The sequence below is a fragment of the Triticum aestivum genome, chromosome 1D, assembly GCF_018294505.1.
Source record: "Triticum aestivum cultivar Chinese Spring chromosome 1D, IWGSC CS RefSeq v2.1, whole genome shotgun sequence".
NCBI lineage: Eukaryota > Viridiplantae > Streptophyta > Magnoliopsida > Poales > Poaceae > Triticum > Triticum aestivum.
Window position 1 is genome coordinate 345,050,577 of NC_057796.1, and position 5,614 is coordinate 345,056,190.

General features: G+C 42.5%; 1 long non-coding RNA gene across 1 annotated transcript; it reads right to left on the reverse strand.

Annotated features, from left to right (window-relative positions):
- Nucleotides 1–4,008: 4,008 nt before the first annotated feature.
- Nucleotides 4,009–5,201, reverse strand: LOC123169785 (uncharacterized). The gene is made up of 4 exons (XR_006484952.1): nucleotides 5,054–5,201; nucleotides 4,880–4,959; nucleotides 4,351–4,436; nucleotides 4,009–4,259 (listed from the first exon to the last, which is right to left on the reverse strand). It is a non-coding gene; the product is annotated as an uncharacterized lncRNA (long non-coding RNA).
- Nucleotides 5,202–5,614: the final 413 nt, after the last annotated feature.

Consider the following 5,614-nt stretch of genomic DNA (forward strand, 5'->3'; position numbering starts at 1 on the left):
GATATCATTGTAAATGCATTAAAAATGTAAACATGACTACCTGATCAGATCCCTCGCCCGTAGTGTGTGGCCATTGTTCGTCGTAGTGGTTTATCTCTGGAAGACGAGTCTCCTCGGAAATGGAGATTCCCTCGCGTGGAGAGATACGGCTGAGATCCCTCGCCTTGAGTGTATGCGCCATATCCTGTGTACGCATATGGGTTCGAGGAAAGAGTTTGCTCGGGCATCGAATCCAAGCCCGTGCCATGGTCCTGAGATGTCTGCCCATGACGAAGCTGCACCGAAGAAGAGCGATGCAGTGGCAGAGATGAGTCATGTCGTGGCAATGTCGTTGTAGTACTTGGACCCTCCCCCATCGCCCATGGCTCGTATGCGCCTTGCTCGGTCTGGACGACGGCGCCGCACTCGTTCTAGCTGACCTTGCTATCGGCATGTTGTACGCTCCAGTGACAACGTCGTCGCCTCTACCACATCTCAATTTTGTGGCCACATAGTCCTGGATACGTCTGACTGTTGACAGCGGAGGTCTGTTTATAGTTGTTGCACCCGCGCTATTACTACGTCTGTTTGTAGTTGTCGGACGACGTTCGATAATTAGTTTGTATTATTAAAGTGTTTTCGGGTGTGGAGAGAAAGAAAGAAGGAAAGAAGGTAAATACGACATTGGACACGGTACAACTGAAAATAAGATATATTGTACTACTGAATAAAGCTACATTTAACTACTGAAATAAAGCTACATTAAACTGCTGAAATTAAGATACAAATGGTTGCGAAATTTAAAATACTACCACAGATATCTACTGAGTCCAGCGTGGATATTTTCCTTTTCCCTTGCCAGCTTCTTTTGCTGCCTTGGCCTCATGAAATGATGACGAGAAAATAGGCGCGAACAGACGGAATTTTAGGTGGGAAATACGCGTGATTCAAAACAGTGCAACCAGTGTCGGCATAGCATGCCTCGGTGCTGTCGCATCGGCCATAGCAACCGATGAGCAGAACTTTAGGCGGGAATCACGCACTGCTTTTGATCAGGGCCGCCTGCATAGACAGCAGTGGCTATTATCAAACAGTGGGCAACACCGCAGCAGAATCACTGCCAGAAACGATTCCCGTCGAACGGCATGCGAACCAGACAGAGTGGAGTGGAGAGTGTACGCAGGGAAGCAAAGAGAGTGCAGAGGAGCACCGCAGAGTGTCGGCACAAGACGTCAAAAATTCACCTACCGCACAGCATCGGATTCCCGCCCATGAAAATCAGTGTCGTCCGCGCGTGGGAATCATCGCCGTCTGCCATAGCGAAGTTGTCGCGCCGCGAGCAGCAGCAACAGCGCGGCCGCCTCGGGGAGTGGCAGCATGGCCCACCTCCTCGTCGCGCGTGCAGCAGGTGTTGTCGGCCTGCGCGTCGCAGCAGCAGTGTCGGCCGCCTCGTCGAGTGGCGGTAGGGCCCACATGTCCGGCCCCGTTTCGTCCCGGCTCCCGGCGCGCTGGAAATTACATAATAGCCGGCCGGCCGCCTCAGCGCGTGGCGGCAGGGCCCGCTGCCACCTAGCGTGGCAGCAGGAGCCACGTGTCGGCCGCCGCGCGTGCCACCACCGCTGAGGGGGTCTTTTTTGTCAATTTGATCTGTAGGTAGTCATTTTTGTCAATTGTGTTGGCTAGAGGGTCCTTTTCGACAAAAAATCCCGAAGTAACAGCGGATGTTGTCGGCTGGTAAGCATCACAAACAGTGCGGCTGCCTCACGGAGTGGCGGCATGGCCCACCGCCTCCTCGCGCATGCAAATGCCCTCTCGGCAACCGAGCGGCAGCAGCAGTACAAGCCGCCTCGTACCATGGCGGCAGGGCCCACCTGCCCGACCCCGTTCCGTCCCGGCACAGAAACACGTTATACAATGCTGGCCGCCTCAGTGCGTGACGGCAGGGCCCGCCGCCTCCAGGCGTGTCGCCTGCCGCGCCTGCCGCCACGGACGGGGGGTCTCTTTTGTCAATTTCATCTGCAGGTAGTCCTTTTTGACAATTGCGTTGGGCACCTGGTCCTTTTCGACAAAAAATCATTTGATCGAAAGATCCAGGTTGGGAAAGGCACATTTCTTTGACAAGCACAAGTAATGAAAGGACCAAAAGATCCAGATTAGGAGGACACCGTTCCAAGGTGCAAGCACATATCATGGAATATTGCTACAAGTGGTTGTAAAGTCCACATATCAGTATGTGATGTCGATGAATTATGTTATATCTTCTTGCTTTGTACGTCTAATTTTATGATGGTGAATTGATGGATGTTGACTATTGGACAAGTGATGCCATTTATTTTAGCTTGTTAATTCCTAATGAGTAATGCAAAATTTTGTCTCGGATAAAAATAACTTTACCTTCCAATTTGGCGATCAAGGACTCCTTATATACTTATGGAACTTATTATCACTATATTGTCAAAATAGATGGGTGCAGCAATGCCGCCATCATTGATCTATATTTACATTTCAAATAATTAGTAACCGGATATTTTATTATTAGCCAATTAAAACTTTAACTATAATAATAAGGGGAAAATATTTTTATATCCATATTTACGTTTGAAATAATCAGTGCTTTTGTAATATCATTCGGTTCGACTCTAAACATAATAATACGATCATAACACTTTAATGATATGATTAAAACTTTTAGTACTCCTTCCGTTCACTTTTGTAAGACCGTTTAGACATTTAAGACAACACACAAAGCAGTTCAATTTTAGTTGTCTAAAACGTCTTATAAAAGTGAACAGAGGGAGTATATTTTGATTTTAATAACACTAGCGCATATGCCCGTGCGTTGCAACGGGAGAGATTTTTTTGTGAGAAGCATCGGGAGAGATAATTGATGTGTCCATCAAAACGGTCTCCACAACAGTGGTGCGATAGACCGGAGCGTTGTGGAGTTGGTCGGAGTGGCGGCCACTACCCAACTCGTGCCTTTTTTTCCTTTAGGTCCGCCTCCTTGTCGAGGTTGTGGTGACCTCTTGATTTTTTTTTAAACATGCGAGATTTTTTTTTTTGAAAAAATCGTTAATTCCTGGAAAAGGCAAACATAACATGAAATATGAAGATTTTTTAAAATTCACAAACATTTTTTGAAAGCAGGACCATTTTTAAGGCGGAGAAACGAACATTTTTCGACTTTGTGAACAATTTTTTAAAATGGTAACTTGTTTTGATAATTCAAACCCATTTTCAAAAATGTCTTTTTAATCACGAACATTATTTTGAATTTGTGAACATTTCAATAAAAAGAATATTTTTCGAATTTCTATTATTTCTAAAATGAATTTTATTTTATAAATCCCAATCAATTTTGGACTTTTTTTAAAAAAAATGCGAACATTTTTCAATTGTGAACAAATTTGAAAGTAAAAATTAGTACAAATTGAAAGTTCCAAATATTTTCCAAATTGGAACAAATTTTGAAATTCTAAGATTCAATAAAAATTAGTAAAAAATTCGAAATTTTAGAAAATTAAAAAATATATTATTAAGAAAAGGAAAAAATAACTTGAAAGGGAAAAATGAAAAATAGAAAAAGAACACAGAAAAAATGAAAATGGGCTGGCCCAACAATGGGCGACCGATGGGCAGCTCCAACTATATGCCGCTCTGTGCGACAAATAAGGTTTCCCAGCTGAGTGCGCAGGACTTAAATGGGTGGCTTTTCTGGGCCTTACCGTGTGCGGCCCACGTACGAAATTCTGGACAAGACTCTTTTTTTCTTTTCTAGCAGATGGACCACTAATTAGTACCACCTCGAATATAAAAATATATTTTCGGTGATGAACGGATGAAAAAATTGGAGAAACGCACCTTGCTTTATTAGTAGGTATAGATATAGATATAGATATAGATTGATTTTCATGCCATCCAATAAAAATAGTTTATTTACAAATAATAAAATGAGAATACATTTTAATAACCGTATTTTCATTAGAAAATAATCTACCTTTTTAGTATCATTCGGTTGGACCTTGAATATAATAGTATGATGATAACATTTAAATATCATATGACTAAACAAATACCATATTTCTGCTAGAAATATTTGCAGCATCAGTAACATCATTCACAACTGTACATCAATATAAAAAATATTTACAAAATTACACAGCGTCATTTATACCTCAACTTCAATATGAATGTTGTTCCGAATAAAATTAAGCGCCATAATAGTTCAAAAAAATCCGTCAGCATGAACATATCACCAGTAATATATCAATGGAGTCAACCTATTATCACATGAACATAAATATTAGACACGGATTTTTTTTCTGCTATCAAAAGCATCAAAATGGCACTTTGCATGTATGTGGTCATCACCTCAAAAGGGACATCGAAGATCGAAACACAGTTTCTTCAATCACGTCATCTCCTCATTGTTTGCCACTCAGATGATATTTTTTCACCTAATTACATAAATCATTAAGGATATTAGCATCTAATCTTAATATACAAAACTTAGATTATTGCGACATAAAAAAGTAGACCTACGGTTTCCTAACTATAAAAATTATTAATAACATGATCTACAATACCGTCAAATATTTGTTGTCCAAATTTTGGCTCTAACCCAACCTAAACGTTCAACAGAAGTACTAATTACGACTTAATGACAAAAATAACAACATCTTGCTTGTCAAAAAAATTACTAGTAATGGACATAGCTAACATTGATCTACAACATCTTCAACTTACTCGTGTGCAGAAGTTACTATAAATGCAACATATGTCATCTGAAAACTTTTCTAACTTCTAAGCAGTAAACATCGCATAGATAATGACGAGCTAAAAAACTAACTAATTTGCACCGTGCATGCACAAGAAAATCCATGTATTGCAAAGCTCATACCTTCAACTTCGTAGTTCACTTTGCACGGCAAATCTTACTCTAGAAACTCCAAATGACTTCACAAAGTGATGAAATTATGACTAAAGCAACAGAGAATACATAGTTAGAAACTAATAAAACAAAACAAAAACATCATGCGTGCGAACGAAACCAACAAAGATGGATAGATCTTACCTTGATCTATCTTTTCTTCAACTAAAACTTCTTCTGAATCGGCTTTCAAATCGCTCAAAATCGTGATCAAAGTAGCTATTTGAGCTGTTTTTCTCAATGTGCTAGGGTACTTAGAGCAGAGAGAGCAGAGAGGAGAGAGGAGAGGAGTGAGCGGGCTGCTGCGCAAAATGAGGCACTTCCTGCCTCATATAAAGAAACAAACGCGTGTATTCAGAGAGGTGTCGACAGAACGGGACAAAAACCATCAACCGACAGACCGCGGCGCCGTCACGTCGCGCGCAACAGAAACAGTGCTGCCGCCTCGTTGTGTGGCGGCGGAGCACACAGGCAGAGCACCGTTCCGTCGTGGCTCGACAGCTGCCGCGACGAAATCTGTTACACGACGCCCTGCCGCTTGGCCGTGTGGCGGCAGGGGTTAAATATGTTGGGAAACCGGGTCAACCCGGAGGGATGGCGGCCGCCGCGTGCAAAACGCACGGGCCGGCCCCTCCCGTTTCCCTTCTTTTGTTAAGTGGGTACTTATCCACTTAACCACTTACCCCTATATAAAGCAACGAGGAG